Source organism: Macrotis lagotis, chromosome 7 (assembly GCF_037893015.1).
Source record: "Macrotis lagotis isolate mMagLag1 chromosome 7, bilby.v1.9.chrom.fasta, whole genome shotgun sequence".
NCBI lineage: Eukaryota > Metazoa > Chordata > Mammalia > Peramelemorphia > Peramelidae > Macrotis > Macrotis lagotis.
In genome coordinates this window covers 185,455,569-185,471,154 of record NC_133664.1, presented here as the reverse complement: position 1 = coordinate 185,471,154, position 15,586 = coordinate 185,455,569, and the positions used below count along the sequence as shown (strand labels likewise).

At 37.0% G+C, this 15,586-nt stretch overlaps 1 long non-coding RNA gene across 1 annotated transcript in view; it reads left to right on the top strand.

Moving 5' to 3' along the window:
• LOC141493213 (uncharacterized) overlaps positions 1 to 13,304 on the top strand; it is a 186,931-nt gene extending 173,627 nt beyond the window's left edge. Inside the window, exon 5 of the long non-coding RNA XR_012470154.1 lies at positions 12,392 to 13,304. This is a non-coding gene — a long non-coding RNA (uncharacterized LOC141493213). The remainder of the gene's footprint in view (positions 1 to 12,391) is intronic.
• Positions 13,305 to 15,586: the final 2,282 nt, after the last annotated feature.

Genomic DNA, 15,586 nt, shown 5'->3' with positions numbered 1-15,586 from the left:
GATTAGGATAATTGAAAGCTCCCAGTTTTATCTGTGGTCTATTTTTTTAGGCAGAAAATGCAACTTTTGCCTCTGTTTCAGATACCAATGCAAACTTGTTGCTTCAGCCAACTAGATTTTTATCATCATTCATTATTCATCATTCATCATTTCACTGGTACCCTTTCTACTTTTTTCCTGTTTTAAATACTTCCTGTCTCCCAGTGTAATTTCTTCACCTCCTTCAAATTTAAGGGATTAAGTGTGATATTGCATGTAAATTGCTTTGCAACTGTGGAGTTCTACATAAATATAAGTTATTGCTGAACTTCTATAATTGATCATCCCAGGCCCATGTTTAGTTTCTAGCATATTAATTAGTACTTTTATAAAAATTTATTGTAATAGGAGCAGCAGGAAAAAAATGTTTCAGTTGTGGTCAGGAGACTAAATCTAATAATTCTTGATTTTTTATAACAGCCTCTCTGGACCTCAGTTTCTTTATGTGTAGATTTAAGAAAAGAGAGCAGGACCTTGCTATCTCCAATACTTTATGTTTCTTCCTTAAGGATATGATTTCTCTCTCATCACATTCAATTTGGATCAATGGAAACAATGTAAAGATTGGCAAATTGCCTTCTGGGGGGTGGGGGGAGGGAAGTAAGATTAGGGAAAATATTGCAAAACTCAAAAATAAATAAAATATTTAAGAGAAATAAAAAGAAAAGAGAGCAGGGAATGGAGGGCAATAATAACATACCTCACATGATTCAACTCAATTCATTAAACAATTATTAAATATCTATGTGCAAGGAAATGTACCTGGTTAACCAGAAACCACTTTATAAATCTTAATGAATATGAGTGATTGATCCTGTTCATGTACATTTTTCTGCCTTTTCAAATCAATGTCAGCTAGGTGGATAGTGGATGGATCTCTGGACATGGAATCTGGAAGACTCAAGTTCAAATTCAGCCTAAAAAATTTACTAGCTATGTGACCCTGGGTAAGTCATATAATTTCTCACTTTCCTAAACTATAAAATGGAGGTAATCATTGCACCTACCTTCCAAGATTTTTTCAAGAATTAAATGAAATGAATTCTTGTAAAGTGATTTGTTGAAAAAGTGCTATATAAATGTTACTAAGTTATGACAAAAATCATATCTTGAACTAGGAGTAATAAGTTCTGGGTTAAGGTCCCAGCTTTGACACTTAGCTGGATGATCATAGATAAATCACCTCTTGGAACTTCAGCTTTATAAAAATGGGATAGGCCTGGGACCTTGGCTCCCGGTAGCAGAAGCAGTTTCCTGACGTGCACCCCAGGGAGTACAAAGAACAACTTGGAAGATCAGCAGGAAGACCTCTGCCAGAACGAGTGCAAAGCCCAGGTCCTCAGCAGGTCGTGGCACTCAGCCTGACTCTGGCACTCAGTATGCCCAGATCCAGGAAACAGAAGCAGACTTAATGGAGCTGGCAAGCAGGAGCCTCTAGGCAGTTGTGCCCTAAGTGCTCAGCCCACTGAAGGTAAGGGAGTGGAGGGAGACTCCCAAGGTCTGTCCTGTGTCCCTGGAACAGAACTCTGGGGTTCTGACCACATTCAGATCCTGATTGCAGTCTAGGTCCCCCATAGAACAAGGATCCCTGCCCCCAGCCCTGTGGCAAAGGGGTACACTTGTGGTCATTCACAGACCAGGAGAGCAGTCAGAGCCTCACAGACCAGGAGAGCAGTCAGAGCCTCACACACAGAGGTCCTTATGGGGGTGTCCCAATAAAACTCAAAAACTCAGGAAGCACCCCAAAACAAGGCACAGACTGGGAAAATGAGTAAACAGGGAAAAAAAGGAAACTGACCATTGACAAATACTTTGTCTACAATCCCAAGGAGGATCAAAATACTCAGTCTGAAAATGAGGAAATACAAGCGTCTGCATCTAAAGATTCCAAGAAAAATAGAAGTTGGGCTCAGGCTATGACACAGTTCAAAAAAGATTTTGAAAATCGGGTAAGGGAGATAGAAGAAAAATTGGGAAAAGAATGAGAGAGATACAGAAAAAACATAAAAACAAAGTTAGCAATTTAGTCAAGAAGATGCAAAAAAAGCTGAAGAATAACATGTTAAAAACAAGCTTAGGTCAAATGGATTAAAATGGTTCAAAAAGTTACTGAGGAGAAGAATGCTTTAAAAAAAAAGCAGAATTGGCCAGATGGAAAAGGAGACAAGAAAGCTCTCTAAGGAAAACAAATCCTTCAGATGTAGAATGGAGCTAAAGGAAACCGATGACTTTATGAGAAATCAAGACACCATACTTCAACAGTAAAAGAATGAAAAATTAGAAGAAAATGTGAAACATCTTATTGAAAAAAACAACTGATCTGGAAAACAGATTCAGAAAAGATAATTTTAAAATTATTGGGTTACCTGAAAGTCATGATCAGGAAAAGAGCCTTGACATCATTTTTAAAGAATTCCTAAAGAATATCCTAGAAGCAGAGGGCAAAGTAGAAATTGAAAGAATTCACCAATCTCCCCCCCCAGATAAAGATCCAAAAAAAAAAAAAACTCAAAGGAATATTATAATCAAGTTCCAGAACTCCCAAGTCAAAGAGAAAATATTACAAGTATCCAGAAGAACACAATTCAAATATCATGGAGCTGCAGTCAGGATCACATAGAATTTAGCAGCAACTACATTAAGGGCTTGTAGGATTTGGAATAAAATATTCTGGAAGGCAAAAGAGCTTAGAACGCAACCAAGAATCAACTACCCAGAAAAACTGAACACTCTCTTCCAGGGGAAATTATGGACTTTCAATGAAACGGGAATTTCAAATGTTCCTGTTAAAACAACCAGAGCTGAAGAAAGTTTGACCTTCAAGTACAGGACTCAGGTGAAGCATAGAGAGTGGAGGAGGAAGGTAAATTATGAGGGACTTAATGATGATGAACTGCATGTATTCCTGCATAGAAAAATGATACTGATAATATTCATATGAACTTTCACATTTAATAGAGAAGGTAGGAGCTTTTATAGATGGAGAGAGCTGAATTTGAAGGTATAATATAGTATAAAAATGGAGTCAATGGCTAAAAAGAAAATGTGTGGGGAGTAAGAGAAAGGAGAGGTGGAATAAGTTATCTCATATAAAAGATTTGTTTTTGGTACTGATATTTTGCAGTGATATAGAAGTGAGGAAGGCGAGGGGGAAATGAGGGTTCCCTCATCAGAAATGACTCAGAGAGGAAACAACATACACATTCAATAGGGTATAGACATCCAGAGTAAAAAAGAAGAGAAGGGGGACAGGGGGAAGGGAGGAATGCAGGTGATAGAGGAAAGGGTAGATCATAGAAGAGAATAGTCAGATATAATACATTTTCTTTTTTACTTTTTGCAAGGTGCTGGCATTGGGTCCCCTGTCTGGGACCATGGGGCCAGGTGGTTGCTGGGTCTCTGGGGTAGTATGTGCCTTGGGGCCTCTTTACCCCAGGACTAGTGCTCTGTCTGCTGCACCACTCAGCTACCCTACAGCATATTTTAGAAGAGGGACAGAGTGAAAGGAGAGAGAAAATATAATATATGGTAGTGGGGAGGAATGGATGGAGGGAATTACAAAGAGCAACAGCAACTGTGGAAAAATATAGAAGTAACTTCTGTGATGGGCTTATGATAAAGAATGTGATGCACCTGAGACAGGGCTGATGGTATCAGAACACAGACTGAAACACATTTTTTTCCTCTTTCTTTTACTTTATTTCTCATGAGGTTCTATAGTTTTGTGGGGGGAGGGGTATTATGTTTACTCTTCAACAAGAATATTTTAATAATATATAAATAAAAGCATATTAACAAAAAAAAAACCAGGAGGGATGGAAATTCAGGGAAGCATGAAGGGATTTACATGAACTGGTGCTGAGCAGGATGAGCAGAATCAAGAGAATATTGTACCCTAACAGCAACATGGGGGTGATCATCATCTTTGATGGACTTGCTCATTCCATCAGGGCAACAATCAGGAACAATTTTGGGCTATCTGTGATGAAGAATACCATCTGTATGCAGAGAAAGATTGGGGAGTTTGAACAAAGACCAAAGGCTATTACCTTCAATTTAGGGGGAAAAACCCATTATCTTATTATGTAATTTTGCTATCTCTTATACTTTATTTTTCTTCCTTAAGTATATTATTTCTCTCTTATCACAATCAACTTAGATCAATGTATATACCATGGCAACAATGTAAAGACTAACAGACTGCCTTCTGTGGGGGGGGGGGGAGGGAAGCGAGAATAGGGGTAAATTTGTAAAACTCAAAATAAATAAAATCTTTCAAAAAATGGAACAGAGATTCAGGGTAGACATAAACACTGAAAAAAAAAGCTTTCTAGCTCATTTATATATAAAAATTCATGTGTGGTTAGATAGGAGTGGATAATGATCTTGCCCCCTGGGCTTAGCTTTTGTGCTGTCTTATATTTAGTTTGGGTTTTGGGTTTTTTTTTTAACTAATAGGTTTAGTTTTCCCCTCTCCCCCAAATATGTAAAGGATCAAGCCCACACAGATATATATATATACATACATATATATATATACATATATATATATATATATATATATATATATATATATATATATATATATATAGGGTTTCTTTGTCAAAGCTTTCCTAAAAATCTATTTGAGGATACATGATTTCCTAGCCAGTGAGAGTGGAGTCTCTGACAGGGTAGTATGGCCCACTGATCAGAAAATGTTGGAATTAAATAGTGGAATTAAACCTGAAAGATACATCTGAGGCAAGGGCTCTTCTAGAGTGGAAAGATTTTTCTAGATCAGGTTCTAAAAGCATTCAGATCATTGGGGAGGGGGGATAGGAGACTAGAAAGGATTTTCTTCCTTAGTCCAATGCCTGAGTATATTAAAATTCACTTTCTCAATGATATGCAACCAAGAAAACCTCAGGGCATTAAAATAGATTAATTAACTAATTAACTTAAATAAATAGATAGATAGATAAACAAACAAACAAACAAATAAATAAGAGGGTTTGGCAGAGACCCACTTGTCCAACTGGTGAGAAGAGATATCATGCCAACTAAGGGCTCCAATGGAAACCAGATACTGGACACCAAAAGAATCTCTACAATCCCACAGGCAATGGAAACAAACCTGTAGTGATCAAAAGCAACTAGGCGAGCAAAGTCGAACAACCACCAAAAAACACCAGCAGGGAACAATACTTAGTATAGACTACAAATCTTTTCAGAAACTATGTATCAAACAAGACCAGTAGAGATCAGGTAACAAGAGCAGATCTTGACATCTCTTGGAGAGAGCAGCAGCCCTGCTTCATCAGGGATAGGGATTGCTCTTTCATATTTATGCCCTAATTACATGCTTCTCCATGTATGTTCCCAATATTATATGTAGCCACTCTTCCCACTGAAATCATGTGTGTTTGTGGGAGAGTGTGTTCCAACATTAAAGTAAAAATATTTTCCTATCATTTTCCCTATTATACTGCTATGAATTATGTCTCCTGATTGAATAGTAAAGCTACTAAATCAATAAAGGTTCATCTACTATGGTTTTGAGAATCTTTAAAGGAAGAAGACTTCAAATGGGTGAAGTTTTGTCTGGAAATCACACTATGAGAGCTGGGTGGCACCTCCGATTGAACTATCTGAAGGCAGTGCTTTGCAGATCTTAAAGAAGTATACAAATGTAAATTATCATTAGTAATAGGGTCATTATTACTAGCTAAATGATTTTGTACAGGTAGGCAAGAATGTGCTGGCAAATGTTTAACAAATGTCCAACAACAAAAGTATGCATAGCACTTTTACAGTTTAGGGAACTGAGGAACAAAGAGATTAAAGGGATTTATAGGCTCATCAGTATAGAGATTAAAAAGATCTTAGAAGTTTAACTTTTTTCTAGTTAAACTTTTTTCTTTTTTTTTAAATAGAACTGGAATCTGAGAACCAGTATGACTAAACAAATCATACAAGTAGTAAGTTTTTGAAACTCAAGCTTCAGAGGCAGGAATCAGAGGACCAAATTCAAAACTAGTGTTCTTTCCACTCTACCAAGGTAGCAAATGGTAGAACCAAGATATAAACTAGTTCTAATAACTTCCAGTATAGTACTTTCCAAAGTACCTAGTTTTAAAGATAGGAATTGAATCCAGGACATCTAAATCTAAATCCAGGACTCTTGTCCTGAGTGTGTTAAAGTGAGGAGACAAAAACTGGTGACCCTGAATGACCTATGTGTGAATAGTCTTCCTATTGTTTCTTTCTCTGTTGTGTCTACTATTCTTCCTGCTTTTTGAAGGACTATAAGAGATCACTGTGACTTTATATACTGTGAAAGATCAGAAGAGGTAGCACCAGAATTATGGGATCTGGAGTTCAGGATTTGTGGGAGGCTGAGCACAGGTGAGAAAGCAGATAAAGTCATGAAAAGTAATCTATGTGACAGTCTAGCAAAGATTTCGACTCATACATCTGCTGACTGTATTATATTTGGAAATAAACTTGGTATGGTATATACTTTATAGAATCTGCTCTAAATTTGAACCTACCTTTCCAAAGGACTGAGATATTATGGGGGAGAGCATGTTCCCAAGAGCAAGAGTGGGGGGAGGGAATGCTTTGTTTCTGTTTTTGCTATATCTTTACAATAAATTTTGTTGTTATTCAGTCATTTCCATAATGTCTGATTCTTTACTACCTCATTTGGGGTTTTCTTGGCAAAGATAGTGATTTGCCATTTCTCTCTCCAACTCATTTTGCAGATAAGGAAAGAAACTGAGAAAACTGGGTTTAAATGACTTGCCCACGTTCAAACAGCAATAAATATCTGAGGTCAAATCTAAACTCAGGTATTTTTGACTCCAGTCCCCTTATGCACCTAACTGCCCATTTTCACAATAAATATGTCTTTATCATTTAATTGAAGTAAGTAGGTTAGTTAGCTCTAAAGTGTTTTAATCATGGATGATTCACATAAAATAGGAGCTTGAACCTATAGGATTAGAGAAAGCACCCCAGTGCTTTAGGGGTACTCAGAAGAAAGATATAACATTGATTTGGGGCAATCTGATGCATCTGGTTTAGGGGAGTTCTTTTAGACAAGACAATGGAGTTAAGTGACTTGTCCAAGGCCACACAACTAGGTAATTATTAAGTATCTGAGGCCAGATTTGAACTCAGGTCCTACGGACTCCACCAATGATCTATCCACTATGCCACCTAGCTGCCCTTATTTTTTTTGAACCTGATGCATTTGTGAAAATGAAAGAAGCAATGAGAATCCCCAGAGCTTAAAAGGGACCCTATTGGATGTTGTGAATCAAACATTAAATGAAAACTGTCTTACATTTCATATACTCCTTTGCTCATTTGCAAAAGAGTAGACTTGTGAGAATTAAACAAGTAAAGTGTCTTTCCTGAAATTTCTGAATGTAGAACATACCTATTTATGGGAAGAAACTGTCTAAGTCTGGAAAAATTCTCAAAAATCCAATATCCTCTATTCCTTACATTAATATCAGGAGGAAAAGAGGAAAATGCACAATATAAATCTACCTGACTTTTCTCAAGAAAGACCAATTTTGTTATGTCAAAGTTTTGTGAGTAGGGTTCAGCAAAACACAGAAGATTTAGGAAGGATAAAATGTTACAGAAAGACAGGTTGGAGACAGAGCCCATTATGACTGGGAAAATTCACTCTAACCCCATAATTAATGAACTAAACAAGATTATCAAGACAGAAGTAGACATGGGAGATAGAAAGTTGTGATAGGATCAATATCAACTGAGATTCATCACTCCTCCACATAGGTTAGGCTATTTCTTTCCCTAAAAGGAAAGGGAATTTTCCCAAGATTTAATTAGCCCAAGAGGCTAAGAGTCAAGCCACATCACCATATAGTTTCCAGAAAGCTTCTGTTCCTGTTGATATAACTTCCTGGTCATTTAAGGTTATAAGAGGCCCATTCATGTGAACTTAGGGCTTTTCAGACCCTACTCACCATACCCTACTTATTGATCAGACATATTTCTTTATGAAGAAAGAGAGGATGCATTTACCTGAGCTAAGTTTTATATCCTTATCAATTATCCTTTCTATAGTATGGCAACCTTTTATGTTAACTGTTGAATGAAGTATATTATTTCATTACCTAAATTATGAAGGTACTAACTTAAATTGGGTTTAGTCCACTGTCATTGTCCCCAGATCTCTAAGAGACATAGATAATTTGGTCTTAGCATTTCCTTTGAACTAGGACACGTGTATGAATGACAGTGAATAAATGATTCTAGGATTTCCTAAATTCAGTTCCTTTTCTAGTGAATAGAATCATAATAGGAACTGACTATTCTTCCTGTGATCCATAAAGGCATTTGGTGACTGTGTAGTTATACATTGGAGACAATGTCAGACAGGATATTTTTTTTAATAAGCATCAATATAGCTGGATATAAACACTAAGAAATGAGCATTTGGATTTAGCTGTGATATTATATTATCTATTTCCATAAAGGCTGCTCAAAAAGATGATGCTGCATTTAAAAAATGAGATATTTAAAGCTTCTTGCAAACCATAAGATACTTTATAAATATCAGGAGCTATTATTAGTATTACTTGTTATTAACTCCATGAGATAGTACCTGGAAATAGGCAGAGCCATCCACAGGCCACTAAAAATGCAGAGAATCATAGAATCATAGAATTTTAGCTTGGAGAGTAGCTCAGTAGATATCTAGTGCAAGGCACAACTGAAAAAGAATGCCCTCTGCAATGTACTTGACCTTTACATAAAGAACTCATCTTAGAAAGGTCCCACTTTTCTCTTTCTACTTTTGGAAAGTGCTAAACATGGTGAAGGTTTTTCCTTTTGTCTCAAGCTTAAATTTTCCTCTTTGAAATTTCCACTCATTTTTCTTAGTTCTACCCTTTCAGATTAAGAAGAGTAAATTTAATTCCCACTTTTAAATGACAACTTTTCAAAGCCAGCTACAATGTCTTGCTGAGTCTTCTGTTCTCTGGGCTAAACATCTCCACTTCCTTTATTTTGATTAAATAACCTAAATTCCATCATTATATGTGGATTGAGTGCTATATATGGAGTCAGGGAAAATCTGAATTCAAATCCTGATTCACATATTTACTAGGCCTGTGACTCCAGGCAAACGATTTAGTCATTGTTGCCCTCATGGCTAGGGGAGTATTCTTAATTAAGTAACTAAATGGTCAGAGAAGGAAAAATGGATAATTCATACAAAGTTGAAGAACTTTTTTGTTTTGGGGGCTTTTTTAGGTTTTTACCAGGCAAATGGGGTTAAGTGGCTTGCCCAAGGCCACACAGCTAGGTAATTATTAAGCGTCTGAGGTCGGATTTGAACTCAGGTACTCCTGACTCCAGGGCCGGTGCTCTATCCACTGTGCCACCTAGTCACCCCTTAAATAACTTTTTTGCATGAACAAAATCAATATAAACGGATCTGAATAAGAACTTGGAATTATACTCAAAAAATCTTGAAATTCAATACATCTTGGGTCTATCGAGTCACAAACAACTATATCTATACCCCTGGAGAGATCATACATATTCAAATTGTAATAGACAAGAACTAGGGGGAAACATAGGTACGCATAAATTGGAGACTGGATGAATAAATTTTACAAGAATGGTGGCATATTATTGCTTTGTAAGAGATGACAAAGAGAGGCAATGTGGGGGAAACTGCTCTGAGTCATGAGAACCTAGGTTGAAGCCCTGACTGATAAATACTGGCCCAATGTACCACTGCTCCAGGCAACCCTTAGAGACCATAAGCTGTAAAGAAAGTACTGATCTGCATAAATAGAAGGCATCTCTTTTTGGTGAGTTCTTTTTTTTTTTAAACCAAAGAAACGACAAGTTCAGTCCCATTCCATCTCAAGAAGAATTCAGAATAATAATAATAACTAGCATTTCTAGAGCATCTTGTGGTTTGCAAAGTATAACTCTTAATAACCTCCTATAACCCTATACGGTAGGGACTACTATCTCCTGTGATATTTGGGTTTTTTGAAATATATTATTTGATGTTGTAGCTATAGGTTGTAGGACCCCAAGATGGAGTCACTTAGGCTCAGCAGCTATAAGAGCCATGAACATGTAACCAATATCAGTCAGCCTGTATTTTCCACTGCCCTGACTCATTCTAATTCTGTGAACTACTTTGATTCCTGATTGGTCAAGGGACCTAGTTTGTGTGCCAACATTCATTCCTGGAGTCCCTGATGTAATATGAATCTTCATCCAATCTGATCCAGAATAGGAAGCACCTCCACCAGATTATCAATACTCTCCCCACCCCCTCCCCTTCAAATTTCCCCATCACATTTAGTTCTGATTAAGAATGGCCCCACCCACATTTGCTGTTGATTATTCCAACCCATCCAACCTATACTTCTCCAACACCCCCTCTGAGTCTGTATTCCCATCAAGATATTATCACAAATAAATGTCTAGGGGCAGCTAGGTGGCACAATGGATAGAGCACCGGCCCTGGAGTCAGGAGTACCTGAGTTCAAATCCAGCCTCAGACACTTAATAATTACCTAGCTGTGTGGCCTTGGGCAAGTCACTTAATGCCATGGCCTTGCAAAAGCTAAAATAAATAATAATAAAAAACAAATAAACAAAAAAACAAATAAATAAAAAAAACAAATAAATGTCTCCCTCCTATAAGTAACCCCAATCCTGTGTGACCAAATCTCTGTCTGTGTTGCCAGTATGTGTGTATGTTCACTTTTTGCCTGCTTGCTATGTCTCTTAGGGATAAAGTATCAACTGAGTATCAACTTTTTGTAAATTCTCCAAACTGGTACTAATTCTTACCTGAGCCTAGAAGTCAAATAAAGTATCCTCATTTTAAAGATAAGGAAACTAAAACAGACAGAGGTATCCCAGGTTCTACCAGTTTACTAGTTTGTTTTTTGCTGTTGTCATTCATTTCTTTCAGTTGTGTCTAATTCTTCATGACTCCATTTGAGGTTTCCTTGGCAAAGATACTGGAGTTTGCCATTTCCTTTTCCAGCTCATTCTATAGATGAAGAACTAAGGCAAATAGGAACAAGTAACTTGTCTAAGTTTATATAGCTAGTTAAGTATCTGAGATCATATTTGAAATCTGGTCTTTCTAACTCCAGACCCAGTGCTCTATCCACTGTACCACCCAACTTCTTTAAATTTACTAGCTTCAGAATATTTTACTCCACACAAAGGCATAAAGTTGGGAGACAGATTGATATTAGAGCATTGTCCAAACACCAGTCTGACTAGAACATGGAGTATATGATGGGACAGTACTCTGACATGGTTAAAAAAGTAAACTGGAAATAGGTCATGAGAACTTTAAGTGGCAAACTGAAGGTTTCTATTTCATCCTAGAGGCAAGAGCCTAGAGGAGTTTATAATATAATTGGAGAGATGGGACAATAAACATCCAGTGATAAATTTACAATACATTGTAACTCACAACTTGAATGTAAATAAGAGACATAAAAACACCAAAGCTTCCACAAGGTGATATTGAAGACATTTATCTGATCTTGTAGATGCAAACGTATTCATTAAATTTTATAAGTGATCTGAAAAACTGCAAGGCAGAAATGGGAGCTTTTGGATTTATTTTAAATTTCTATTTTATTAATTTGTATATTTATTTTTCAATTTCATTTTTGTTTTAGTGAACACTGGGATTGAGCAAATGTTCTCTCTTCCCTAGGGAGCAGATTGGGATAAAATAGGCTGAGATATTCTGATCATGTTGGCTCAGTTTATTGCCATTTGAAATAAGCCTATTTACTTCCAAATAGGCTTTCAAAATAATGGTGGAGAGATGAGTGGCTTATCAAGCCAACATCTGCTCTAAGCCTTAGGGATACACACTGGAGCCAGTGTCAGGCTTTTTGTCTGACTAGTCAGTCAAAGAAATACATTTTGATGACTGTAAACAGGCATTTTTCACAATCACCATTAGGTACAGATGCAAACACTATGGGAAATGAAATATTTCAATCCAGCTATGATATTGCTCTCCCAATTTCCAGAATGGCTCTTACTAAAGATGATACTACATTAGCCTTCTAGACCTTTCGAAAGAACACGTGGTAAATCAGTAAATGACTTTAATCACTTGAATTAGACCCAAATTTATGAGAACATTTTAGTTTTTCTCTGTGTCCATTGTAAATAGTTAAGTCCCTAAAGTGATGTACTCAAGGAAACAAATTACCTTTAATGCTTTAAAAACAAACCAGGATATCAAAGATAATATACTAGCAGCAAAAAAGAAAAAGAAAATAATGCTTTTATTTTACATTAGGTGTAATTGTTTTAACAGGGCTCCCATGTAGACAAGCCTGTACTTAAGAATGGACCATGCAACCCATGAAATCAAAGCTCCATTTCCAAGAAATGGTATATAAATGGCACTTGATATATAAGCATGAAGAGAAATGAGACCTTCAAGGAACATGGGAACAATTGAGCCAGGAGAGTGAGAGAAACTTCTGAACTGGTGGAGGAAAAATAAAAACCACATAAGGTAAGAAAACTAGGAGCTTGAGAATCTTGCCATGGTCCTGAGGGACATAAACTTATTCTCGGAAGATAATTCCCATAAATTTACGAAAATTCTGAGGGCTAATGTTGACTGTAACAGAAACAACATTGTGACATTTTAGATCAGATGTCTCAGAGTCTTTCACCCAAGTAGTCTTGAGATAGTGGGTTACTGTGTCACTTATAGTTGAGTCTAGGTTATAGAGTTGTTTGGTTTTTTTTAATTTGGAGGCAAAAAGTGTTCTGTAACTTCAGGACTGGTGACCTATTCACCTGTATTACTAACTTGTTCCATGCTCACTCCACCCCACCCTCTTGCAAAAGTGGGATTGCCACAAGTATTGTACATTGTACATACTTTCAGACTGTTTTTTTTCTCTTTCTAAATTCCTTCCTTCCTTTCCTCCTTCCTTCCTTTCCTCCTTCCTTCCTTCCTTCCTTCCTTTCTTTCTTTCTTTTTCTTTCTCTCTCTCTCTTTCTTTCTCTCTTTCTTGCTTGCTTTGTTTCTTGTTTTCTTCCTCTCTTGCTTTCTTCCTCTCTTTCTTTCTTGGCTAAAAATACTATTTATTATGTAGGATGACTCTCTGGGAGGATATTGGGGCAAACTATGGTGTTTTTAAAAGTCCATAAAACTTACTTTAAAAATTATACAACTAGGAGCAGCTAGGTGGCGCAATGAATAGAGCACCGGCCCTGGAGTCAGGAGTACCTGAGTTCAAATCCAGCCTCAGACACTTAATAATTACCTAGCTGTGTGGCCTTGGGCAATCCACTTAACCCCATTGCCTTGCAAAAAAAAATCATATGACTTATAGAGCCTATATTAACTTGGTTTCTGTCAAGGGGAGGGAGGGGGTAGGGAAGGAAGTGAGGGAGAAAAATGTAAAACTCAAAACCTTGCAAAAATGATTGGTAAAAACTATCATTGCATGTAATTGGAAAAAACAAATAAATAAAATATTTAAATTTTTTAAAAAAAAACAAACCTATATGATTCCAGTATGACATATACGGGTAGCATTCTATGCAGTACAAATCTTGTTAACAATACCAATAAAGCCAATTCTCATGTACCTATGTATTCTAAAGCAACACTATATACTTAGGCTTGACCCTTCTCAAGAACTATTGATTTGGGGAAAGAGGAAACCATAGACTATGAGGGTGAGTATATTGATGGTATTTTACAATGTAGTATGCTACCAGTCTCTTGGGATGAATGAAAAGTAGTAGATAAAACATACAGGAAAGAGGACAATGAATTTACTGAACTGTGTAAGCTTTCTGAAAGTGCAGGATATGCCCAGATCCCCAAGAGCTTACTAACAAAGTGGGAGCTTGGGAATTACTTAATACTCCCTCTCCCAGTGCTGACCAAACATTTTGAATAAGTTTAAAGCCCTCATATTGAGACTAGTGTGGTCTGAGGAAGCTAAAAAAAGAGCTGCTTATGGAAGGGTTACCTACTGGAAGAACCAATTGTATAGTGCCAACACACTTTTCATCACCAGTGCCCTGGTACTGACACCTTCCTCTGTGGGCAGTGAGCCACTGAAAATACAGACACTGGCTCAGACTTTGAGACAGGCTGTCATTCAAGCAGTGCAGTCACAGGTGGGGTGTGGGAATGGTACTATTTTGGACAATTAAGGCTATTCTCAGAGGGACATAACTTAGAAAAGAAGTCTAGCTTATACCCCAGATTTGCCAGGATATGGGTGCAGAAAAAAATATTTCAGATTACTAGAGAGTTTTAGAAGATCTGTTTTTATATACATATTATACTTGTAATGAGTCCTCTGGTCACAGTACTTAAATATTAGTAACTACTGCATTGTCAATTTGGCAATGATATAAGTACTAAGAACTTCCATATCAAGTTCTTGTTTATCATCTACTAGAAGGAAGAAGTCTCACACTTTGTGATAAGGTTATATGAGCTGCCCAGGGGACTAGGATTACATGTATGCTGTGGCCCAAGTGTGTACATGTCTAATTGTATCACATCATGAAGTCACACTATTCTTACATTTGTAGATGTATGAGTGGCAAGACATACTACTCAGAAGTGTTCACTTTTCATGAGAGATAATAAGAGAATGTATAGATAAGGAGTGAATGCAGAGACAATAAAGTTTCTGGGTAACTAATCACATTATTAATAATGCTAGAAATTTTTATTAGTAAAAGGGTCAGTGACACTGTTGAATGCCAAAGACCAATCATGGTGGTGGGCTCACAAGTTTATAAGTGCTTGGAAAAGGAGTTATTCTTGAGGGTGGCAATCAACTTGGTTGGTTAACAAGTAATGAGAGAGAATAAATATTACTATGAGAGGCAGGATATTACTATGAAAGTGCAGGATATGCCCAGATCCCCAAGAGCTTACTAACAAAGTGGGAGCTTGGGAATTACTTAATACTCCCTCTCCCAGTGCTGACCAAACATTTTGAATAAGTTTAAAGCCCTCATATTGAGACTAATGAGGGGCTAAGCAATTTAACTATGATCATATCACCCCCAGCCTTGTGAAGTCTACACAAAGAATCCATAACCCCTCCCCCACATACACACATACATCCACAAACCTGGGTAGAAGACAACAGGCCAGGAGCTTCACCTTAAAATAAATTCTGTGTAGGGTTGAGGGGATAGATTAAGGAGAATTTTAATCCTATTTACTATCATCAGTCTTGTCCTTCAGAAGTTGAACTTCAAAATGACATCTTTGGAAAAAGGGGAAATTCTGAATCTCCCTAAGTCATTAATTAATGATAATCATTTCTCTCAGTATGATCACTATGGACAATCAATACATACATATTTTCACCTAATAGGTGCAATACACTGTGCCAAGAGAATGTTGACCATTAAGATTGACTTTATTTCTGGGAGACCAAGACAGTCCTAGACATTTGCTAGACTTATTTCATAGATGGTCCTCTCAAAGAGAAAAGGACACTTGAGTGCAGAA